This window comes from Heterocephalus glaber, unplaced genomic scaffold (assembly GCF_053883595.1).
Source record: "Heterocephalus glaber isolate CG9 unplaced genomic scaffold, H.glaber_assembly_v1.0 deba00001509, whole genome shotgun sequence".
NCBI lineage: Eukaryota > Metazoa > Chordata > Mammalia > Rodentia > Bathyergidae > Heterocephalus > Heterocephalus glaber.
Window position 1 is genome coordinate 5,796,997 of NW_028258325.1, and position 26,798 is coordinate 5,823,794.

Below are 26,798 nucleotides of genomic sequence, written 5' to 3' on the forward strand. Positions count from 1 at the left end.
TGTCAACATACATATGATGAATATAGCAAAAAAGAGGTGGATAAATGGATGTATATATTTACAAGATTTCTATCAGTGGTGCCTCAGTACACGAACTTGAGTCTTTCCATGATTCTAGTTGCAAACTGAGTTGGAGGAGAACCGAATCCAATTCAATGGTTAGGTTCAATGTTGACTTTATGGGGAAATTTGATTTGGTTCTTGTCTAGTGTGATTTGTGATCAGAATCATGGAGAGAATTGAGTTCATGAACCAAGGTACCAGTGTACTTTGTGAAATGCTGCAATATCAATTTTGAATGTGAAAGTTAAGGATGGATGTTGTATCTCCTAGAGCAACTATTGGAAAGTGCAGAAAGATATAGCTAAAAGAGCAATAGATAAACTCTGATCCATTTCATAAAGGAGATAATCAGAAAGAAAATGAAAAAATCACCCTTTGGATTATAAGGAAGCTGTTGTCACAGAACTAATTTTTTCTCTACTTTTACTTGCTTTATTTCTTCTACCTGAGCTCACCTCTTGCCCAGTTACCTTCAGTTAGCTGTTCTGAGATAGAACATTTCACGGAGGTGAGGGAAGTGGGCAGGAATGTGGGCCAGGGGGCATAAGCTTCTTGTCTAACAGGAAGGTGGAAAGGGAATTCCCATCTTCCCATCATGCCTTTGGCCGACTCGGGTGTGACGTTTGGACACTGAATCATAGGCCAGCCACGAGGGTTCTGGTTCTGGCCCAGCCCCTACAGACTCCATGACTTTCCAATCTCCCTGGCCCAGGGTATGTTTCTCCCTCATTGGAGTGAAGTTCATCTCCGTCTCCCTTGGCATGCCCGGTGCCTGCTGGGTTCCAGGAGACCATGTAAATAGTTGGCAGTTTACAAAGAACTCCATGCAGCCCTGAGGGGGCCTAGAACAACTTAGAATTAGCTAACTGCCTTTATCCTATGTAGCAATTCCCTAGGCCAAGATTTTATTTTCACAGTTGAACACTGCCACCTGGTGTGTAAGTGTGGGAAATGAAGGAGTTGGGTTCCCAGGAGGAAGGAAGTTCCTTTGAAATAAGTGTTTCTTGGCCCTTTAATGTCATGCTCCAAATAAAGGCTTAGGATGTCAGAGGTCAGAGCAACCTTGCTTCGGCTGCTATGACTTCTTTAAAAGGGTAAAGCAGGCGCACTTAGATAGGCCCGATGGTGAAAGGCATGAGATGAGGAAGATAAGCAATGGAACCCTAGTTAGGAGCCCAGCCTCAGGGAGAGTCTGGGCTGGGGTCAGCTCTGACCTTGAACCTGGGTACTCAGACTTGGACGACTCATGTGTAGCACTGGGAGAGCAATGGTCCTAATGCTCAGGGTGTTGTGAGAACGTGTGAAATGATCTATGTAATGTTTTCAGCACAGACCTCATCCCAGTAAGTACTTAACAAATATTAGCTGTTATTATTTATACTTCACAGTGAAAAGGAAAGTTAGTGAAGTTCACCAGCACCTTCGGAATAAACTCCATATTATCCCCATTGTTCCAGAGAGATTTAGAGCAGGGGGAGGCAGAGAAAGGAGTCGGGTGATGAGATTCTTCCAGATTTGGAAGGCTATAAACAAAAAGCAATAATAACAGTTACTCTTGTGCTGCTGGCACCCATGCAGCTCACCTCCTCTGCACTGGGAGCTGTGGTACGGCGGCCCGAAAGCCTCTTCCATGCTGTGAGAGGTAATAATAGTTACTATTTATTGAGACTTGACGATGCATTAAAGTTTGTTGCATGTATGTTGCATGTTTTAACTTAGGTCATCATGGTAGCAACTCTTCGAGGAGGGATTTTTTTTTTTTTTGCTTAAATTCTTTTATCGGTATATTTTAGGTGTACAATACATTTGCATTCATCATTGGGATCTTGTACCTTTACATGATGTATCTTGCTTCTTATTTTTTCCCCATCCCCCTGCCCTCCCTTCCCCCCTCCACCCTCCCTATTTACAAAGACTTTGTTTCCATTTTTTCCTTTTCTCGTAACTTTTTCTTTCCCTTCTTTCCTTTCCACTTCCCCTCCCACTTATTGTATTAGGATTCCCATTTTATAAATGAGGACACTGGCCTAGGGAGGCCAAGGATATTCAAGATCACATGGCCAATGACTAGGGTGACTGTTAATGCTGCATGTCAGCTTTACTAGGCAAAGGGATGTGCAGAAATCTGGTTAAATATCAATTCTAGGTGTGTCTCTGAAAGCATTTCTGGAGGAGATTAGCAGCTGAATGAGTGGACTGAGTAAAGTTCACAACCACTGAAGAACCAAATAGAGCAGAAAGGGAGGAGACGGGGCATTTGCTCTCTTCTCCAACTAGAACATCTGAGTCTCTGGCCCTCCCACACTGGCTCCTCTGGTTCTCAGGGCTTGGGACTGGAAGTGAATTATACCACCATACTTCCAAGCCCCTGACTTGCAGATGTTGATCCTGGGCCTTCTCAGCCTCCATCATTGAGTGACTCAGTTCTTTACATGACTATCCATTCTGTGGGTTTTGTTCCTCTGAAGAAGCCTAACTGACATAACTAAGATATAAATATACGGAGTCCTGCCCTGGATCTCAAGTGCTTAGCTGCCATATGAGCTGCAGGAAATTAAACCTATGGCTTGTGTGAATGGGGTGGGAGCACTGTGCTTATTATGATCATTGTGGTTCTCATTATGTCAAACTCCACTAGCAACATGTGTCACCTCTCTTTCCTCTTTGGGTTGTTTGCCTTAAAAGCGTGTGTATGGAAATCCTTTTTTACAATGGTTTCAAGAGCTAGTAAATAAAAATGTCAATGCCCAAATAAATCAGAACTTCATATAAGCAATGAAAATTTATTTTAGTATAACGTGTCTCATACAATATCAGAACTTTCATATAATAAAACATAGTTTTCATGTGAAATTCAAATTTAACTGAGGGTCCTGTGTTTTTCCTTGCAGCCCTGCCTTGGGTATGCTCAGTAAGCATGTCACTGAAGATTACCCGGTGATTTTCATATTGGACACAACCACATGCCTTGCTTCTCCTGACAAGCAGATGATGGGGACAAGAGGTGACATCGGAAAGTGAGCTGGGGCCAAAAGGTAAGTTCAAGCTCACATGTGTCAGTACCTTGAGACAGAGCAGAACAGAAGCCCATTGTCAGGGGAAAATTCCAGGCCTTTCAGAGACCAGCAGGCACAATATGGGTGTCAGTATGCCTGCTGGTGGGAAGTAAGTGTGGTTGATTTCAGCTCCAGGGGTGTGGCCTGTTGGCTATGGCCATGGCAAGTGACATGAGCTCCATGATCTTGAGTTTGCCGATGGCCTAAGGATACTGGCTTTGCAGCTGTCATCCAGCCTGTCCTACCTCCATCTCCATCCAGGGACCCCTTCCTCTTATCCTGGTGATGCTTGGTTTATTCCTTTCTTTTGGATAGCGCCAAGGTAAGCAGTTTCCAGGGAGCTCTGTGGTGTCCCCTGCTGGCCACACTGTCTTCAGATGAAAGTTTAGAAGGCTGGTCCAGAATCGGGTGGCTTAGCTTCAAGGAGAATGGCATGTTTTGGGCATAGCAGAGCCTAGTGGCTGCATAAAGTGTCACAGACCAGGTTAGTAAAATATGGAAACAAAGAGCAAGGCTAGAATCACAATTAGGAGGCTTCACCTGAAGGAATCCACAGGCTTCCTAGTGCTGAAGCAGTTGGGCATCCAGAAAAAATATGAACTACAATGATGTCAACCACCAGAGTGGAGAACAATGATTCCTCACCTCATATAATTTCCAGAACAGAGCCATGGATTAAACAGAATTCTGGGTCCCCTTAAATAATACCTTGTAATGCTACAGCAAGTGTATTCACCATTTATTTTCCTAGTTCTTCCTCATATGTACTTGCAACCTTTTATAAACTTACCTGTGTCCTAGAGAAAGAGAAATATCCAAGACTTTCAAGGAATGTTGACTACAGAGGTCACTGAGACCATGGATCTCACATGCTTTCACGTTCCCCTTCTGGACTGGCCTTTAAGTCCATTGCATAGAGCTGCTAGGTACTCATGGTCCCAGCTATGTCAATTCTGGTACCATGGTGGGTAAAATCATCATGGATATACTTAGTAGCTGGCAGAACTGACAAAGGCCCCTAGACTGTGGAATAGAAACTATATAATAAAAACAGCTAAGTGGGGAAACCTCTGAAATTACCCAATCACTAGGCCAAGACAGTAAAGTTACAACACATTATGTTGGGTAGGCCATCTGAGTGTGCCATTTGAGGGCCATCCTCAAAGACCTTAGTGAGAACCACCAGCCCTATATCCTTAAATGCCCTTTTATTTGCTAGTCCACCTTCTGTAAAAACAGATGGCTCATAATTGATGAGGCTGCACTGTGTAAACTCTGTTAAGTGGTAGCTTGGCCATGACGACTGAGTCATTATATAGTGAATTCATAATTATAACATGACATAGCCTCTGGCATTTGGTATGTGGCTACTGATTTGGTGACTGTGTTGTTTCAATCCTCTGAGAAAGAATGGTCAGAGGCTGTTTGCATTTACCTGGGACAGACAATAGTATATGAAGGTCTTGTCCCAGGGAATTATCCCCTCTCTAATTAAGTTATCTCTAGCCATATAGTTTAAGGGTTCCTTTATCATATGAACAGTACTTTGAACATCATGGTTATCACTATACTGATGCCATCAGGATACCCTGGCCTGAGAAGGTAAAAACTGTGCAATCCTTGGTAAAGTATGTGTGCCAGTGGTGGAATAAATTCCTACAAAGTTTCAACAGCCTGGTATATTGGTGGTTATTACATCTTCTACACAGCTTGTACCATGAATCAAAACAAACTAATAGCAAGTTGGTCTTTTGGATTTGGAAAGAATTTATACCATACTCAAGGACATTGTTCCAGTGCACTCATCAAGTTGACATGGATGGCTGCCAGTTTTGCATGGTCCAGAGCAAGAAAGCTGTCTGCAGCAGATTAATCTGCAGTTATAGGTGACTCTGCCATACAGATTCTATGACTGCAAGAACTCACAGTTCTAGAGCAAGGTAGCAAATGTGACCTGTGGGCAGATCTATTTTTGTAAGTAAAATATTGGCAAACATCTATGTTCATTTATATCTTCCCTGGTGTTAATTTTATGCTACAACAGCAGAGACTTTATTGGCAGGAAGCCTAAGATATTTATTATCTTGTTCTTTGAAGACATGTTTGACTACTTCTGCTCTAGAGTAGTAATGGCTCTTACATTTTACTCTGTATGTGTACATCTAAGTGCTGTGTATTTGCTCCATCTATAAGTAATGACCATCGCTAACAATGAGTCCACGGGGTGCCTATGTCTTAGTTTCTAATTGCCATCCTCAATTAAAAGGAAACACAGATTCTTAGAGAAAAGGCTGATTTCAGAATAAAGACAGGCACAAAATAAGCCTGGAGCCTCTTGTGATAGAAAGGAAGCATGGTACCCAAAGAATTCGGGGGATATATAAAAAGCAGGCGCAGGACAGCTTCGAGAAACTGCCATTGGACAAATCTGGGAAAATTGGCAAAATAAATGACATTAATGAAGGATATATTCATTGGTATAGAATGAAAATAAGCTCGAGAACCTATGTATCCATAAATTGACTAAATGTATAAGTGAGAAATTAGTATTCTTTACAATAGAATACTAATTAGTTGAAAAGAAATGGAGCTCAAAAATCAGCAATAGATTAACTGTGGATGCAAATTTGAGGAAAGAGTTCTATGGTCTCAAAATGTCTCACTGCAAAACTCCTCTGGATTACACAAGGGAACATGTTAAGTTCAAACTGAAGGGGCCTGATTGGCAGCACCTCAGGAAATGATCAGAGTGAACGTGACTGGTACTGGGACTAATTAGCAGTGTGTGCCCTCTGATGAGAGTTCCTGTAGGGAAGTGGGAGGGGTAGTGGAAAGGAAAGAAGGGAAAAGAACAAATATGAGAAAAGGAAAAACATGGAAACAAAGTCTTTGTAAATAGGGAAGGGGGGTTGAAGGGAGGGTAGGGGGATGGGAAAAAAATAAGAACCAAGTTACATCATGTAAAGGTACAAGATCCCAATGATGAATGTAACTGTATTGTATACCTAAAATGTACCAATAAACTTAATGGAAGAAAAAAGAAAGATGAGCCACATCACTTTCGTGTGAGCGAATTATGAAAAAATTCAGATGAACTTAAATCGTTGTTCTTTAACATTGACAGGTTTTCTACCAAAAAAAGATGACTTTCATTGTGATTCTGCACTTGGGGAAGAGGAGCTAAGACAGACATAATTAGGACAACTGATGAAATTTGATATGAATTAGGTAATGTCAGTATTAACTTGCCTAAATTTGATAATTATATTGTGGGTATGTTTTTAAAAACCTCCTGTTCTCAGGGAATACCCATGAGATAAGGAGTTTCAATGTCTTCAATTTACTCTCAGATGGTTTAGAAAAAAATGTGTATGTGCATATCTACATGTATGAATTTACATGTATGTGTATATAAATATATATGTATCTTTCATGTCTACAGATAGAACACATTCGGAAAATGTAAATAATTGGTGGATCTGGATAAAATTGGTATCGAATCACTTATAATAGCCATGAAACTTTCTGTAGTTTTGATATTATATCAATATTAAAAGTTTGAAGCTAGGCATGGTGGCATACACCTATAATTTTAGCACTTGGAAGGCTGGGACAGGAAGATCAAAAGTTCAGGTCCCACCTGGGCAACTTAGTGAAGTCCTGTTTAAATATAGAAAATTTGAAAAGGGGCTAGTGGTTTAGCTCATTGTGAAGACCCTAAGTTCAACCCCTACTTCCTCAGAAGTTAATTAAAAGTTTGAAAATTAAGCAAAATGAAAGATGAAAATGTAGGAATGCAGACCCAGAACAAAAGAGTTTGGTGGGTCACTCTAAGGAGCCAAGACCTTATCCTATAGTGCCATTGGTGGATTGGAGGAAGGGCATTTCAGAGATTTGACTTTGGCCACAGTGTAGAGGAGGAGAAAGCTTGGAGACCAGGAAAGAAGGAAACCAGTTTAAAACAATAGCAATGAACTTAGGAAGTGATCTTGGACTGAATGATGAATTTAACCCAAGCAAGCATCAGCACCTCCCAACTTAAATTCCAGTGGTCTCACCATATTCCCAAAAGGCTGAAGTAAGGAAGTGTGCATCAGTGTTCCTTGGCTGATCCACACTCATCTGATTACAGACATCATGATAGCGGTGGTGTGACCTTTTTGTTTCAGGTATAAGCAAACTTCTCTGTGAGGCATAAAATTTATGACCGTGACTGTAAATAAATAAGAGTCAGATAAGTATATTACAGTCTCTTAGTCAAAAGCAGTCATGTCTGTTAAATATTTATCCAGAGCTTTGGAGCATCTAACCCAAGGCAATGGCAGAAACTTCAACTGACCAGTAAATGTATGTTTTGCAGACTGGTAAATGTGGTTAAAAGTAAGTGATTCCCTTCCCAAAGTGCATTCCTCTGCATTGGAAGAATCTGAACCAACAAATGAAGATAAACTTAAAGAGATGAAGAGATGCACATAAAGTGGTTTGTCCATTGTCCTCAAAACATACCAATGAGAGAAATGATTTGGACACATGCATTTTGTGCTTTTCCAGGAAGGGATGATGGTGAGTACTAAGTCCCAGCCCATTCTGACAATGATCCATCTTCATACAGGAAAGGGAGATCAATACATCAATACTTGAATAATCCCCTAAAGAGTGATGATTAACATATTTTTAATGTGCTCAAAAATCAAAACACCCAGTCATACAGTAAATGAGCAGCTGGTCTTGGAACACAAACTCCCAGTCTTAAACAGTACAGTGGACAGTGTAGAGATCAAAGCATGCATGGGCTCTGAGCCAGGCTGGCTGAATTTGAAGACCTGCCATCTCTTCATAGGTATGTGCCCTTGTGCATCCTCAGACTCAGTCTCCTCATGGGAGAAGTAGATTTGTTAGAAACTACTGCAGAAGTTTGATGGAAAGAGTGAAAAAATAACTCACATTCAATCTGTTCCTGGAACATGGTTGGTGTGTGATAAACATCTGCTGTTAGCAGTAATAGAATTAGTGATATCTTTTATGAAACTGGATGCTGATGTTATTCTCTGAAAAAAATGGTTATTACCCAGGCAGCACTTACAACTGTGGTTCAGAGGCTCAAGTTTAAGCGCATAAGCACCAAATGGAGTCCTGTAACATCTGTGAGTAAGTCATTTCTTCTCAGATCAAATGTTAACTAAGAGAAGTCTGTAGAAGGTGTGCACTCAGCTGTGGGTTCAGAACCATACTGAAATGACCCCCACTGAAGAGAGCCGCGCAAGGCCCCTCTGCTGCCGCGACCTCAGGGCTCTGCGCTGACCCCGCCCGGGCGCGGGATGCCCAGGCCGCTGCGAGGGGCGAGGAAAAGTCGGGGTTGAAGCCCCCCTGCGCCGGGGCCGCCGTCCCTGAACAATTGGTGGGAGTTAGCACCGGATTTTACTGTTTGTGACCCTCTGCTCCCCACCCTCGATATACGCCACACCCGCGATTTACCTTGAAAATCTGAACGTGGATTAATCCATGTACAGATCTCAGAAATGAGTGGTGGCTTGGCTCCAAGTAAGAGCACAGTGCATGTGTCCAACTTGCCCTTCTCCCTGACAAATGACTTATACCGGATATTTTCCAAGTATGGCAAAGTTGTAAAGGTTACTATAATGAAAGACAAAGATACAAGGAAGAGTAAAGGGGTTGCATTTATATTATTTTTGGATGAAGACTCTGCAAAAACTGCACCAGAGCCATAAACAACAAACAGTTGTTTGGTAGAGTGATAAAGGCAAGCATTGCTATTGACAATGGGAGAGCAGCTGAATTCATCCGAAGGCGAAACTACTTTGATAAATCAAAGTGTTACGAATGTGGGGAAAGTGGACACTTTAAGTTATGCTTGTCCAAAAAATATGCTCGGAGAACGTGAGCCTCCAAAGAAGAAAGAAAAAAAGAAGAAAAAGAAAATTGCCGAAGCAGAAGAAATTGAGGACGTAGCAGAAAGTGAAGACGAAGGGGAAGACCCCGCTCGACAGTCTCAGCCAAGCCGTCGCCTTCTTGAAAGCCAAGATTGGAGAACAGAACAAACGGAAACACAGTGCAGCAGGCCCCTCAACATCAGAAGATTCACGGCGCCCAAGGATAAAGAGGAGCACGTACTTCAGTGATGAGGAAGAATTTAGTGATTAGAGTTGTATTATGTAGATGTCAGGAAAATAAAAATCATCTGCAGTACAAATTATTTGCCTATAGGAACATTTAATATCAAATATTTTTTTTTTACTGTAAAATAGGGTGTAGAAAATAAAAAATAATTTTTAAAAGTTAAAAAAAAAAGAACCATATTGAAATGAAGGAAAAGGGGACAAGGGAAAATAGCTGGTACTGAGAGTATTTTCAAGGAGTTTTCCTTTCCTTTTCCTTGGATGTTGTCTACACTATGCTGAGGTCCCCTCAGGTCCCTTTCATTGTTTCTCTGTGCATCTCCCCGTCCTGATGAGTTTCCTTCCAATGGTTCATGGTTGTTTCTCCTCTTCTCAGGACTGCCCTTAGGATACTGGAGCTGCTTGCCCTCTCAAACAGCAAAGACAGAAGGGGTGTAAGCTCTTTCCTGGCAAGACAAAAGCTCCCAGATTCCAGGCCTGCCTTGGGTGAACTCTGAGGCTCACAGTCTGAGGGGAGGTCCCTTTCCTGAGGACTGAGCCAGAGCACTTTGCTTGGCAGGGCAGCATTTCTAGTCCTCATTTTCTGCTCTGTTGGGGGAGCTGTTCTTTAATAAACAACTTCCACATCCTCACTGCAGGCTCTAGATCCAGGGAGCCCAAGCCAGGGTGCTTCCCATGCTATGCCCCAGTGCCTCTTCAGATGTGGGTCCCCATGCTGAAGGCCCTGTCTCTCCTTCCTGTATGTGGTGAGGCACTGGAGCCAGAAGGACAGAAGAGCCTTGATTTGCATTTCTCATTCCTATAGCAGGAAGTCACATCTCATGCTCTCTCTGCTTATATCTGACAGTTTAATGAAAATTTTACTTTTCAAGGAATGACTTTATGAAAGGAACCTTTGCTGGACACAAAATCAATAGGAGATCTCAGGGCACTTCTTTCAGACTCTTCTGGGTTTCTTACAGATTTCCTGAAAGTGTTGTGTTTAGAGGTTGAGACCTGGCCCTATAAAGACCTCTTGGTGTACTTGGAGACCCATGACCAATTTCTTTATTTGTGAAATTAGGGCATTTTTGAGAACCCAAAGGAAGATATAGACTCCTTCCCAAGTGAGAAGCCCATAGTATACCAGCATCATTGGTTGTTTCCAGAACTTTGGGATCCCACTGAAAACCATTAGTGGATCCTCCCTGGAATATTTATAATGCTCTGATGAACCATTATAGTCTGTATTTCTGATTTCTGAAGTCTGTAACTGAGACCCGCTTAATCAAGGACAGATTGTCAATGTTTGAGTAACTATAAATTCTTCTGAAGCAAGAGTGCCCAGAACTGTTTTTAATTTGGTTTATTTGTGGAACAAAGATGTAATTTATTGCCAAGAAAGTGTGGTTGGAAGTGAAATCCTGCATGCGGGGAGAGCACATCTGGCAAAGGCACACATCCTGGGGTAGTGGTCTTCAGGGGACTCTCAGGAGTGTTTTCAGTAGAGCGGGGTTCACAGCATGGAGCTCAGAGTTTCTAACTTCAGCTGTGTAGCTTGTCAAGGCAAGAACAATGGCTCAGATTTACAGTTTTTCCTGTATTAAAATGGAAAGAGGAAAAAACCCACTACCTCCCTTCTAGGTTTATAGTGAAAATTAAATGAGACCATGTTTGTATATTCCTTGGCCATGATTGTCTTCCTCTATTTTATCTCGACTTTATGAGTTCCTCTTCCTGCCTTAAACAGGGATGTTCTGAGCTGTTCCATCCTTGATCCAGTAATGTTCATATCTATGCTCTTGAGTTTTAAATACATGTGTTGCTGATAACTTCGAAGTGTTTACCCCCATCCTTGACCTCTCCCTTCACATTCAACATCCTTGACCCCTCCCTTAACATTCAACAATCACCAGCTCCAGGATGGATATTTCCCTATGGAATGCATTTCTGTTGCTTTGGTCTGTCCACCAGACAAATCTCTTCTTGGGTAATGAGACACCTCTTCCTTTTGGAGATTTCCTGGCCTCCACTTCCTCCTACCAGAGGAAAGGAGACACAATGCAGAATTACTGTTCAAAGTATTTTCTCTCTTTGGTCAATTATTTTCCAGGAGTAAACATCTGAACCAAGTGAAGACTCTCCCATCCTAGTATAGCCACCACCGCCTCCCTAGCTTACCATCAGTCTATTAGGCAGAATTTTCTCTGGCTCTGTGCCTCTCTTGTTATCATGATGGAACCAGGGAGAATGGATTTATGTCAAACACACCTGACCTTGGCATTTCTCTACTAAAACCTGTCCTAAGATCCGCTGCCCAAGATCACATCTAATTTATTCACATGGCACACAAAACCTTCCATGTACTCCTGAGCTATTTCTCTGCTTCCCATATTGTCATCCAGAAATGGCACAACCAGAAAACGCATTCCCAGAAAAGGCATCATCCATGGGTGATGCCCTGTAGCCTCCCCTGTGCTTTGTGCATCACCTCGGGAGCTGGTAGAGTTTGTGTATTAAAAATGTGGCTTTGGAATCACATGGATCTGGGTTGGAATCATTGTTCTAGTGTGCACCAGCTACTGCTGGGGCAAGCAACCTCTCAGTCTAATCATCTCCATTGAAAAGTAAGGCTGCTAATAGTAGCTACACACGGGAAGTGTTTACAACCATATGGGAAGACAATAAAACTTGGTAATCACTGAACATTTTTGTTTGTGTTATTTCCTTTGTCTAAAATACCCTCATTGCTGTCTCTTTGTACCAATACTCTATTTTAATCAGCTTTTCCATTTCTGAGACAAACTACCTGACACCCAGAATTTATAGAAAAAGAGGTTTATTTTGTATCACAGCTTTGGTTTCAGTCCCGGGTCAGTTGGCTCTAAGGCAGAAAAGGCATAGCGGAAGTTCATGGAGGAAAAAAGCTGCTCACCCCATGCGGGCCAGGAGGCAGAAATGGGAGGAGTTAGGGACAAGAATATACCTGTATAGGTCACATCCCCAGTGACCCATCTCTTCCAACCAGGCCCGACTGCCCAGCAGCATATTGGATGAGTATAACGCCCCTATGAGGCAATCACCTTGCAGACTCTTGGGGTACACTTTAAATTTAAACCATAGCACCTCCTTTCTTCATTGCTGCTCAGCCCTAATTCAGCTCAGATACCTCCCAGGATGCCTCTTGGGCACAAATGTGCTTCCCAATTATCCTTGAACCATCATTGCTTGTTCCATACAGGATCATCAGTTTCACCCCATCTGCTCTGAAATACTTGAAGGCCCGATTGTGTCATCTGTCTGTCATCTAACAATTTCTAGATTGCAGTGAATAGAAATGTCAGTCATCTTCCTCTCAGTGTCTGATAGGTAGCATGAGAGAACTAAGCAACAGCCATGTTGATTTCCTTGGATTCTTTGGCATGCTGAGTTTCATTTAATTTTCCAATATGCACAGTTTAGAGCTATTATACCTGTCCACTTCTGTCTGGTTAGGCTCTGGCAGGTGAAATATTGGGAGATACAGGGCTTGTGAATATAAATGAACAGAAATAACTTGACAGACATTCTTTTTTCTTTCTGACAAAAGCAGTTCTTTTTCGTCATTCACTGTTCTTAGAGTAATGGGTTGTGAAAATTGAATCAGCATCTCCTTATATTGCAAGAGATTTACTAGGCTGAGCCAGAGATTCTAAGACTCTGAGAGACTCTAGAGGAATGTTAAAGACTTGATTCCTACCATGCTCTCTATCCTTTACCCCCGATCCAGTTCAGAAGGAATGTATGGTTCCCACACAGTTCCTCATGATTACAACATCTGGGGATTACTGAGTTGGAATGACAATGCTAGGGGGAAAGTCTGATGAGCTTTATAGCTTTCACAAGTCAGACTTCTGAAGGCTGCTCACTTTTATAATGAGAAAAGTGAGGCTTGGAAATGAGTTTGCCTGGGTGGCTATCTCTTTTATAGATGAGGAAACCAGGGATCAGGCAGGTGAAGCCATATCCCCAGGATCACCCAGCTACCGCCTGTTAATGCTGAAGGAGAATATTATGTAAGGTATATTTAAAAACTAGCAGAGAGCTGGCATTCAAGAACACCTAATATGGTTTTCGCACACTTGGCAACTGGGAAGACTGGTCCTAAAATGTTCCTGCTAGTCCCTTCTCATATTTTAAATATTTCCCCAAAGTTGAAAGTCCTGCAGTGTACTCTCAAGTTACGACTGGCCTGACCTACAAATAATTTTGGCTAATTAGGTGGATGGAAATTTCATCTGCCTCTTATTGTCTGTACCATGTACCCAAGTAAACATCCAGATCTTACCTGTATTGACTTACAACCAACTTGAGTTACAACCAGCCCTCGGGAATTGGTCAAGTTCATAAGTCAAGGATCCGCTGTATTTCACTTACCTCTCCCCACATTTTCACACATAGGAGGGATTTTCTGGTTCTGCAGATGTGCACGAGGGACACTTCCAGCCCGTATTCCCATGACACACACACTTGCCAGCTGGGAGCAGAGGTGGGCATAGTGCTGCCATATTTAGGATGTGGGGCTCAACCCACCTTGGAGTTCATCCTTTCATTCCCTCACACTGCCGACAGGTTGGTGATCCTTCCTGTGCCACTTACAGCTGCAAACTAGTCCAGGACATGACTGCTTTTGTCCCACGGGGTCAGAGCGTGGTGGCAGCCTCTATATCAATTGAAATATCGGGAGACTCATTATGACCACACATATGAGCTACATCCTCCAGTCTGGTTGTGAACAGTGGAGTTTATGAATTTGACTCTCTTTGACTTCCCCTGAGTTACCACTTAGTTGAGGAAGGCCAATTAAGAATAATATCGTGGTCCATTGGCCAAGGACTTGGAGACACGCATTCTAGTGGCTAGAAATAAAACTAATGAGGAGCAAGATCAAGGCTTTGGGCTTAGGCAAGGGCAAGACCTCAGAAAGCAGTAACTGTTGATTAGTAACAGAAACCCATTTCTCCAGTGCTAGCACTGAGCAGCTGTTTCTGTTCAGTCAGGCTGATCAGGAGGGAGGAAGCAGAGCTCTGTGTAGCTCTATGCATGACCTGAACTGACTCAGGCACGTGCAGGCATTCTCTTGGCAAAATGAGGCTGTGACAAAAACAATGGAAAACGTGCCTCTGAGCTCCGTTCCAAATAAGCAAACCTTTCCCACATGGTGACTAGGCATTGTTGGACATTCCTGTTTTTACTGTTTCTTAGACAAATCTGCAGGCCAGGATCAGAATCTGAAAGATAGCTATCTCCATATGGAGCTCAGCACATTCCTGTAGGCTTCACCCACATCACATGATGTTAGTTCCAGGCCAAATTCAGTTCCTACTTAAACTGTTTACAGTTGTACTCCAGTGAGGGTAGGACCCACTCAGGTAGCAAAGGAAGTAACAATCAAATATAATGCAGGGACGCTGTTCAGATCTTAATTTGAACAATGCATCTTAACAATTAGGGCTATTTAAATGTAGACTGCACATTGGACAATACTAAGGAGTTGTGATTTTGCAAAGTATAATTTTTCATTTATGTAAGAAAATGCTTAGTTTTTTAAGAGATGCCTACTGAATTATGTAGGAGTGACATGACATATTTGTTAACAATTGTAAGGAAATGCTTGAGATGGGAAGTTTCTAAATCAATTTGAAATATTAGAGGCCTACAATGAGCATGAATGTAAATTATTGTTTGTTAGGTCTAATAGTAATAATAGTTTCCATAATAGAAATGATGATCATAATAGTATCTATAGTAGTAACAATAGTACTATTACTACCCAAAATAGTACTATCCATAATAGACACAGTAGTAATAATAGTATCCATAATAGAATCAACTAAATGAGATTCTAGGTTGTTCAAAGACTTGCTTTATCAATCATTTGAACAAGAAAAAAATCATAATGTCAAAAAGACATTTTAAAAAATTCAACAGCCATTCCTAAAAAGTAATTATTCAATAGTAGATGTTACACTTCATTGGAAAGTTTAAAATTAGAAGTGTAATACAGGAGAAAATAAAACAAATATCAATGGAGTAGAATATAAGATTATTCACATAGGATTATGCTTATTTTTTGAGCAGATGCCTACTGAATGACATGACAAACTAATAATTTTAAGGGAAATGCTTTAGAAAGATCTCTGAATTAAATGTGAAATATTAAGAGGTCCTATAAGCATGCATGTAAACTACAGCATCTAGCAAGTTCTGTTTCTAATCAACATATTTTTTTGTCCAAAGCTATAAGCCTGGTTGAGACTACAACACTAAAAATAAAGTAATAGTACTGAAAAGTACTGATATTAGAACTGCTACTATTAGTACTAATTAGCACTACTGTGAATGAACCAGGCTAAACAGTTAAATAGAAGAAAAGGGCCGGAGATTTAGCTTAGTGGTTTTGCCGCCTGCCTCCCAAGCACAAGGTCCCGAGTTTGATCCCTGGTACCAAAAAAAAAAATCCAAACAAACAAAAAACAAAATACAGAAGAAAGAAAATGAGTATGATGATAAGAAATTGATAATTTAATATTTGAAATAATTATTTCTAAACCTTTGATACAAAGACAATATGGAAAATTAGTACAATCATATCTACCAGTACAGATCTCATAAATATGGCTAGATAATGAATTGGTAGAGTGTTTCAAAAAGATACACAAACGAGGAGTGATAAAAACTATGTTGTATATTTAAATTATTAAAATTTTTTACAGTAAAAGACACATTGCCATTAGTCCCTCTCAAAATCCATTCCCGTGCTTTGAGCACACTTATCCCATCATTCTTGCCACTTCTTGAAGGAGCAGTTCTGGAAATCCTTTCATGAATGTTTTTAGTTATACAGTCCTGGTGGCTTCACTGTCCTGAATCAATTAAAAACATTTACTTTTCATGGTGAATTTTTACTTGAGAGGAGCCAGAAGACATGCAATGCCAGCTCTGGTGAATAAGGCCGATGAGGACACTGCAGTGTTTTTCCAAGCCTGCCTTCCTGTTGGGTGACACTCAGAAGTAGCATTTATATTTGCGGTCACACCTTGTAAAGACAGTCATGAAAGAGGACTTTCAGAACTGCTTGGGCAAGTGGTAAGAGTGATTGGACACGTATGCTCAAGTGAGGGGGAGGATTTTGAGGGGATTAAGGGCCATTTGTCTTTTGCTGTAATAAATTTTTAAAATTTGAACATTTACTGTATTTTTCATCACCCCTTATAAATCATTAACATACAATGAAAAAAATAGCATATTTTCAGTACCAAGATAAAACAAGCCCATAGGAATACGTTAAGAAATATACAAGTGGCCCATACGACCAAGCCTCAGTGGTAGTGAGACTTTCCACGTCAGCGCACGATGTCTCCACCATCTTTCCTTTCTCTTAGCATGTCACAAATGGAAATAAATTTCCATAAATTAGATCATCAACAAATTACAATCTCAAGTCATATGTATCACTTAGAAGAACAAAATTGAGCTGAATGTTTCATAACTCAATTTCTTAATTCATCTGGAGGAGCAAATATTTAGGAAGAGCCCAAGGAGGGGCTAAGGGAGAAAAGTGGTGAGGGGTGGACCATAACTCTGGACAGTGAGCACAGGAAAGCTGCTGCCTGACAGACACTCAGCGGGCCTGAGGCTGTGGTCTTTGGAAAGGCCTTTGTGCCAGGCCGGGCCTGTGCTGCTGAACACTTACGCTGCCAGGAAATCTCTTCTCCATGCTAAGATGAGCTCACTGGGCCCAGATATCTGTGAGAAGAATGCGGTTTGTTCTGAAACCTGCTTTCTCCCCCGGAGTCTGGAATTTTGGTACCAGTCAGGCAGAGTTTATCCCTGTGACCAGTGCGAGTCAACAATCTGGACGCTAATGAGCCTCCCTGGTGATGGTGCTTTGCGTGTGTTGTCCCAGCTCGTTGCTGCTGGAATCAAGCGTGTTCTGTGTGACTTTGCCACAGCAGGACTCCGGGGAGGCCGTGCTTGGCTCCCTGTGGACTTTGCCTGTGTGGCTTCTCCTTTAGCTCATTGTGATAAATCTTAGCCACGACTGTGGCCATGTGCTGAGTCCTGTGAGTTCTTGGAGTGAAACAGCAAACCTGGGGGTGGTCTTGGGGATGCCAGAAACAAACTGAGACTTGAAGGAGATACTTGAGAAGATGGGAAGAAAATCAGGAGAAAACTGGTTTGGAAAAGTCAGAGAAAGGAACATTGTAAGAAAACGGAAATGATTAATTTTCAAATGCACTGCAGCAACACTAAAATTAAGATGCAATCCTCAAAGTAGTTTACAAAAGCTAAATAAAACAATCTGGCCAGTAGGTTAGGTGACAAACATTGCCAAATTGAGGCAAAGGGGATGCATGTTATTCTGAGTGTTTGTCTTAAAGGCCATATTGTAGACTAAATGTTTAAAACATAGATGCCAGATAAACTCCACACATGTATACTGCTGTGGATTGAAGGGTCTTCCCTCAACAAAGATAGGTTCAGTCCCTAAATGCTGAATCCTGTGAATATGACCTTATTTGGAAATACTGTCTCTGCAGACTCAATCAATGTAAGAGGAATCCATAGTGAATTAGAGTGACTTTAATTCCAATATGACTGTGGTCTTCGTAAGAAGAGGGAAACTTGGGTGTTGGATGCAGACATTTGTGAGAGAAGCCCATGTGAAAACAGGCACTTCAGACTTCAGTCAAGCCAAGAAATACCAAAGATACCAGCAACCAAAACAGGAAAAGGAACACTTTTTTCTGAAGCTTTTGGACACAGCCTGGTCCTGTTGACACCTTGATTTTGGAATTTTAGCTTTCACGACTGTGAGAGAATTTATTTCTGTTCTAAACTGGAAAACTAATACTTGTGCATCAGACATGCACACATAGTCATGGTGTGAAAAACCCTGATGGAAATTTTATCATTAACTTTCAAAATACTCAATTATTATTTTGTTTTGCCAATAAAGAAATTGCAGCAATAAAATAGAAGCAGAAACATTCAAAGGGGAGTTATAGTTCAAGCAATCTAATCATTGACAAAGGCTGGCCACTGAGTGAACTGGATTTAGGCCAAGCCCTCCACTACAGTCCATGGAGGCTCCAGTTCAGGTCAGGGGAAACAGAGCTAACCCCATATTTTGCAAATCCCTAAACAAGGGCCAGAAGAAAGTCCAGCTACACATGCAAAGTATCTAAAGTTACTTATTTGATAATTTGTTAGTTCGACTGATATGTTCTACTCTGAAACTTTGACAAGTATACCATCATAACAATAAACCATTTTTTAAAAAATACTTTAAAATGTGCGGCTTTATATGACTGAATGCCAGCAAAACAACAAATTTGGCTGACTTTGATTATTATGCACATCTAAGTTTCTGTTAATTGGGTGATAGTGTTTAGATGATTAATAAAATAAATATGTACTTGGCAAATTATTAAGCAACATTCTATACAACCGATTTTTCTTGCTTTCAACTTAGCTGAATACTAGTTATGTCTTATAATAATGACTTTCACATAGCGGTGTTCTATAGACATAAATGACCTAACATACTAAAGGAAATGTAAAAAAATGTTAAAGTTTGCGTTTTCAAATAAAGTTAAAAATATTAGCAATTGTCTTATAATTAATAGAAATGAGAAATATTTATGAATATAGACTTTAATTTTAAGTTATTTAGATGCAGAAATATTTAAACTATAAATGGATCACATTAATTTTTAAATAAAAATGTAAAACTAATTACAAATCTAGCATTCAACATCTATCTAATTGCTAAAGCAGAGAATTGGTTCTAGGCTTCATATGCATATCTACATCCAGATATAAAAAGATATAGGAGAAAAATGAATTGTTTAATGTTGGGAGATATTTCTCAGCTGCTAAATATGATGTTATAAATACAGCAGTAATTTGTGAATAGCTCTGGTGCCACATGCACAATGCAAAGCAGTAAAATGAATCCTCTACAGTACCGGGAATGGGGTTTTTTGTTACACAAGAATCTACTACATTCATGCTTTCTGAACAGAAGGACTGGACAAGTTATTCTTCCTCCTATCCAAGCATGTCCTGAAGCCTCTGATGTAGTCTCCAAGCAGTCCAGCCTACGTACCTTCATTGTGTTCATACACAGTTGTCTTTTTTCCTTAGTCCACTGAGCAGGACATGTGCAGAAGGGCTTTCCTGGGGTGGAATCATGTGTTGTGAGAATGGATGCTTAGAGTTATGGGTTAGATTTCAAACATCTCTAAGCATCAGATCCCAGGGACTGAGGGCTCTGTGAGTTCTTTAAGTATAGGTACGCATGTGGTATGTTTGTGATACTTCAGGGCCCCTAAATCTCAGGACCTATGGAAGGGGCCTCTCTGAGGCTGATGGACTTGGGAGGGGATATGGAGCTGCAGGAGAGGAAGCAGGTAAGTGGTTGTTGATTTGTGGTCAATCAGAGGAGAGACCTGAGGCCCTCACTTAGGGTAGGCTACTCACCTTGGCACCAGGAAAAGGCCACTCACTCTGAATTCATGCCTCAGTGAAACCACAAGCAAACCTACTCATCCTTGGCATTGAGACCTCTGTAGATCAGGACTCAGGACAATTCTTTACTCCAACTGAGGCCAGCTGCTTTCAGTCCATGCTTAGAGAGTGAAAAATTAATTCTTTATCTTAATGGGCAAACTCTTTTGGCCAAACTCTATCTCTAAGGACTCACTAATACATTGTCTGACGGAAATTTCCCCAACTCTTGACCACATGAGTAAGAATTGATACTTTTCGGGACATTTTTGTGGTAAAGAGGGTAGAAGCTTGTATCCTGAACAATGTGACTGCCATCATTTGAATATTTGTGTCCTTCCAAAATTCATGTTGAAACTTAATCCCCAAAGCAACACTGTTAAGAAAAAGACTTTTAGGAGGTGACTGGGCCATGAGCATTCTGCTCTTATAAATGGAATTAATGGCTTATAAAAGGGCTTCACAGAGTTCATATTTTCTGTCCCCTGCCACTTGAGGACACAGCAGTTGTCCTGTCTGAAAGATGTAGCACAAAGGTGTCATTTGGGAAGGAGAGAGCAGCCTTCAAAAGACACAAAACATGCCGCAGACTTGATCTTTGATTTCTGACCTTCAGAACGATGAGAAATAAATTCCTATTCTTTATAAATTACTCAGTTCCAGGTATTTTGTCATAGCAGCAGGAATGGACTAAGACAGTGACAAATTTTACACAAAGCTCTCTTTACATCTATTATGTTCTTTCAAAATCTCTTTCAATATCAGCCATCTTATCTCTTCTTTCATCATATGAAATCTTCCTCTTCTCCCCTCTCCTTACCTGAAACAACTGGGCCCTCACCTTTCTCTTCCTCCACCACGGTCCCCTTCTCTGTAGGACAGTTTAGATCTCCTTGGTCTCCAGCTTCTATCCTCATAGTCAACACGATACTCAGCACACAGAAGACTCTCCCTGGGATTTTCTATCTTTAGAAGATGTGGTTTGGGTAGACAAAAACGGGCTTCCAGCCAGTCTCTTGCAAGACACAAAGTGTGATTAAAAAATAAAATGTACATTTAAATAAATTATTACAGTAAAAGTTACATTGCCATTTAGTCCCTTAAAATACTGCCTTCTGCTTCAAACACATTTATTGTATCATTCTTGCTGAAGCAGCTCTGGAAGCCCTCTTTCTGAGTACCTTTAGCTGCACTGCCTTGTGTGACTCACAGTCCTGAAAAGATTCAAAACATTTTCCTTTCATGGTCATTTTGACTTTAGGAAAGATCCAGAAGTCTCACTGTACCTGTTCCAGTAAATAAGGTGGATGAGGACACAGTATAATATTTTTCTGAGCCTGCTGTTCAACTCAGCAGCAGCATTCACTGTAGTTTTGTCACACCTCATAAAGACACTCAGGAAAGAGGACTCCCGGAACTGCTTCAGAAAGTGGCAAGAATGATGTGTGTTTTAAGTGAGGGAGATTAAAGTCAGTGTGTCTTTGACTGTAATAATTTAAAAAAAAAACTTAAGCACCATTTTTTTGGGGGGGGGTAGCTGGGATTGAACTTGGGCCCTTGTGCTTGTGCAGCAGGCAGTGAAACCACTGAGCTACATCCCCAGCCCTCACTCACCATATTTTTGATCTTCACTTGTATTTGTACAATTGTGGAGGGAGAGCCTCAGTTCCATCCTCTTCTGCCTGATGGGGACTACAAACAACAAAGCCAAGGCTTAGGAACCCTGCCGTTCAGGTAAGCTGACAGCTTCTTATCCAAAGAAGAATGAGGTGCAATGCACAGCATGTGTGTCTCCAGCGGATTTTGTCAAAGTCCTCTTTCTCCTCCATGCCCACGTGTGTTCCGGAGTCTGGAGTTCATGGTCATGCCTTGGTCACTTTAAGAGGTCGCATTACTTGCATAATAAAAAGCGATAACTGAGACACGTTCTCCAAGAGCTCAACTCTTCCTTCTGTTCGTGAGTTAATTCTCCTTCAATCCTCAGTCCAATATTCACAGAGGAGAACAGGCAAGGAAAAGCATTTTTTGAGCTAGATATGAGGGAAAGAGGCTCTTATATGAAATGTTAGCATCTCTCCAGCTACATAATAATGAAAGCAAAAAAAGGAGCTGTGTCACTCTGGGGAAGGTTTCATTTCTTTCCTGGCAGCTCAGAGAGCTGGTCTGAAGTATATTTCAGTATCAATGTCTTTATTTCATCAGGTACTCTTATCTCAAATGTCTCAAATGACCTGATACAAAGATCTGAAAAGAAATGGATACAGTTTCAGGTAATGTTGAGCATCAGAATATCCTTGTTGAGAGAATAAATCTTCCTTGCATCAGCCAAAAGGAATGTTCAATGTTCTCCAAACATTTATCACTTTTCCACCACTGGGCATTGTACGTGGTCTTCCTTCTGCCTAGAGTGTTCTCACATAGAATGCTCCAGCTTTTATTAAAAATTGTTCCAAGGCTTTCAAATATTCTCTTGAAACTTCCTTCTCATTCCCAGTTAAAATTGTCTCTATGTTTCTCTATTCAACCAGAGATCAGAAGCAGAGAGTGGGTTCTTTTTCTCAGCATCCCTCAGCGCGTCACTATGACTGAACTTGGAGTACCAGCACCTCCTCTCCACTGCCTCCTAGGAAACCTTCCAGTGTGCACAAACAGCATCTGGCCCAAGAGCTCTCAAAACCCAGAACAAATAAGTAACCATGAAGGAGTCCCCAAAGGGGAAACAACCGATAACTATTATTTGTTGAGTCAATGAATCCCCACACTGGCATCAAGTTTTGGAGAGGTCATTGTCCCTCTTGCAGAGGGCAGATGTATTTGACCATCTGCCAACAAGCCAATTTGGAGCCATCTTGGCTGCTAAATGACCAGATCATGGCTCAGTTCTCAGTCCTTGTTTGACCACAGATTTGCAATATAAATCTAGGTCTGAATAATGGAGAAAATTGAAAGAGGAACAACAAATTTCAGTTTAATGAATTGACAATGGCTAATGAAATGTCAAAGGGATTAACACAAAGAATGGTTTTATGAATAAGCATTTCTCTCAATGCTCTGAGACTAACAATTACAAACTACGCAGGCTCCCCTGAATTCGTCATTGTAAATGTAAACACCAACAGAATTAAAAACATGCTACTAAGAGGATTGACAAGTGGACCCCAAGTCACACAATTTAACCCCATTTGAAAGGAGATGGAAATGGAATTGTGAAGTTTAAATGTAGACTACTAGAGGAATTAAGCTGTATCAAGTACCTTAGATATAACCTCATCCAGGCCTTCATACTTCAGAGGTGATCCTGGAGGGCAGGAATGAGAAAGGGCCTTGTGAAAGGTCCCACAGCCATTTGGACCACAGCGGTAATGAAACCCACTATGAGAGGTAAAGCAAAAGGACATAATTATCTCAAACATAGTTCCCTGTGGGTACAAAGCCATCTCACTAACAAGCCCAGGTAATGATGGTACCTCATCCAATTAGCATAGCACAGAGCTTGAAATGGAGCTCTTCCAGTGGAACACTTAGCTACATGACTGTGGAGCTTCCCTAATAACATTAATTAGCTATAACTCAGTAGAGTTAGGTATGACAGAAGTGGTATTGGGAGCAAGGTCACTCTTGTGGGGAAAGTTTACTCTTATGGAAAGTGGAGGCCAGAAGCAAGTCCCCAGTTCTTTTCCTGGGGCCAAGAGTGGAGGAAAAAGATAATAGGGATTCTTGGACAGACAATCTAAGCCATTGCCTAGGTTCCTCACTGAACAGTCCGTTAACCTTCTGAAAACATTGGACATCCCCATTGGTAGCAGACAGACAGTGGCTCACAGAGTTCTACCAAGTGCCCAGGAAATGATTAAACAAGTGCCCAGGGGAAAGATCTCTATGTGTGTAGCTCTTGATAGAGTTAAATCCAAGCCTAGGTTTCCTGGTGCCGGAGCAGTTCTGATTCTTCCAGAAAGGAGTATGTGGCAAAGAAATATGTGATTTATGAGCAGAACATCATGGGATAACGAAATGGGGAAGGAAAAGAGATTTGATAATTCTCCATGTAAATGTGTTCACCATGAGGGGAGAATCAACAAAATACAAGGAATCAGCCTTGGGAATCTCATCCTTGCTCTTCCCAAATAGGGAATGGTCTGACTCCAGGTGTTTCTGAATCTCCTTCACTCACTTTTTTCCAGATCTCTGCTCATCTCTCACCTCCTCAGAGAGGTGCTCTTTGAACACCATATATGAAATAATTTGCCATCCTCTCTGTATTAGTCACTTTCCCATCGCTGGGACAAAATACTTAATACCTTCAACATAAAGGAGAGATTTGTTTTGGTTCATGGTTTTAAAGGATTCAGTCCATGATTGGTTGGCTCCAAGAGAGAAGTGGCATGGTGGAAGGGCACATCAGAAGAAAGCTCCTCACCCCATAAAAGCCAGGAAGCAAAGAAGAAGGGAGCCAGGAAGAAGATAAACCTTCCAAAGTCATGTCCCAGTGACCTGGCCCTTCTAACTAGGCCCCACCCTTGAATACATGAGACTTTGGGGGAACATTTTAGATCTCAACCATAACATCTTACCTGGTCACTCTGCAAACATTACTCATTTCTAATCTTGTGTGGACATCTGCTATGAAAATAGACAAACAAATGCTTTGTTTTCTCTCTCCATTAATATAATACAAGATCCATGAGGGTATAGTGCTTTTCTTTTTTGTCTTGCTTGGGATGTAGTAGGCATTCAGGAAGTATTCTTGAATGAAGTAGTTAGTGAAAGTTGATATTGGTTCATTGGATTTAAAGACAAATTATGTTGTCTTGGAGATATTTCCCACAATTCCCCATACTTTCATTCTCATCTCTTAGTCTATGATATTATATTTCTCCTCCTTTTCCTTGTAATATTTTGATCACTATTCTTCAGTCTCTTGTTGGATGTACATCCTTACCTACCTCTAAATGTGGGAGCTTAATAACTAAGGTAAGTACTTTACATACTTACTCTCATTTGAAAATATCCAAACTCAGTCCTATGTAAAGAACTATCCTTACTGACATGCAAAAAAACTGATCAAGTTTTTGAACTGTCTAAGGCATCAAGTCACAGAACTACTCAGGGGCAGTCCAGGCTCAAATAACATTGGTATTCACAGCATTTTTGTGGATTGGTATGAAAGGCAGTGAATCTTAGCCTAGTGCTGGGGAAGTGCTGGGGTTGATGAAGGTTTCTCCTTGTTGGCCCAGGGTAGGAGTTCATATCCATAAGGATACTGGCAGAAATGCCATGGCACACATTTAGGGTGTGGCCAAGGAGATTTGAGTTGGAGTGTCTTGGGAGAGGTGACTGCCAGAGCTTAGAAGTGTCCTTGTAGGACAGGGCCCTCTAAGTAAGCTTCAGGCCGGCACACTCATGTCCCTGAGCCACTTCTATGGTCCTGAAATGTTTTTCCAGTAATGTGTCCACATGGTCATACGTTTGTGTACAATTTTCAAACACAAGGTATTTTAAACACAATTGGATAAGATCTCTGCCTCCTTCCCCTCTGTCTCTTCCTTCCTCCATCACGCTCTCCCACCTACGGGTGATGCCAGAGTCCTCTGGTCTGGTGAAGCAGAAGTCGAGTTTGAGGCATATGTCACATGGGAGTTGGTATGACTCGGCCTCACCAGCTTTGCCTGGCCAGGGACCCGGGTTGGAGGCCTTGCTGGCTAGGGACGGTCTCCAGGGGTCCTCTTATCACCTCCTGTGGGAACTCACTGAAGGACTGTGAGCACCACAGCTTACACTGGCATTCGAATGTGACTCATGGAGCCTTATCAGAAATAAATTCTATTTCACACTTTTCCATAAAATATCAACATGTTCATAATGCAAGTGATTACAAACTACTAAAATATTACATTTTTTCCATTTCTCTATTGAAAATATTATGAAGCTGATCAAACTTTGTATAGGATAAGGAAGAGAAGGTAGATAAAATGCACATAAAATGTATCATTGAGGAGTGCACGAATTTTTTGAAGTTATTAGTAAGCTTTTTAATTTGGAAGTTGGTATTTCTTTTCTCATTCTAAATAAATCTTCATTTTCATATATAATTTTATATATAATTTTATATTTATAAATTTGTATTATTTTCCTTAAGGAGGATCCAAAACTTGTATTAACGTCTCCACCAAGCTAGTTCTGCCCCTGGCTGTCCTTAGAGATAAGCAGAGTCACTTCTAAAGGGAACTTGGCAATGAGGAACCTGGAGGAACAGACACTCTGACCCCTTTCTCCTGCTGCCTTTTGATCTCCAAACCCAAATGGAACCAAAGCCAAGGGAGCCCAAGGTTTCAGTCCATGGAGGTCAGTGTCTCTGGGCACAAAGTGTGGGCAAAGGGACACACAGAACATGCCCAGCGCCATGGCTATGCCATGACAGCCTTCTACTAGAACAGCACTCAGACAGGCTAACTAGTCTCATCCACCCATGCCTCCCAGTGCAAAGAGATTAGTGTAAGTGCTGAGCATGGGGGAAGGATCAGCACCTTCCAGGTTCTCTTCCAGAAACTTCCTGCAGAGAGGGCATGTCTGGTGGTGATGCTATGTGGTCTACAGGTACACGGCTGTACCGGACAATGGGACCATGTCAGCCAACGGAGGCCAACATAGTAGGGAGCTCACATGAGCGTACGGTTTGGGTGTACTGAAATCAGGACCCTTCCCACTTCACTTGATGAGGATAATGATAGTGAAAATAAATAGCATTATTTTGATCTATGCCAATATTTCACTGGTTAAAATTTTACTTTGCTTTTAAAATAATTGCTTCATTAAAACATTTATTATGGTTGTGCTGTTATTTTTAGCTTTCTTACAAATATTAGTTCTTACTGTATTTGAGCATGCAGATCATGTTCAATTTTAGAGATCCCTTGTGTTTTCTAAAGTTTGAGTTACTAGCAAATATAATTCAAAATGATGATTTTTCATTTTTTATTTGAGAAATCTCTGAGTTCTAAATCATAATTTC

The 26,798-nt window shown here is 41.1% G+C and overlaps 1 long non-coding RNA gene across 1 annotated transcript in view; it reads left to right on the forward strand.

Moving 5' to 3' along the window:
* The window catches only part of LOC110349697 (uncharacterized), a 196,577-nt gene extending 177,765 nt beyond the window's left edge, over window positions 1-18,812 (forward strand). The window contains exons 2-4 of the long non-coding RNA XR_015441271.1: window positions 2,955-3,098; window positions 6,244-6,347; window positions 7,480-18,812. This is a non-coding gene — a long non-coding RNA (uncharacterized LOC110349697). The remainder of the gene's footprint in view (window positions 1-2,954; window positions 3,099-6,243; window positions 6,348-7,479) is intronic.
* The last annotated feature ends 7,986 nt before the right edge of the window (window positions 18,813-26,798 follow it).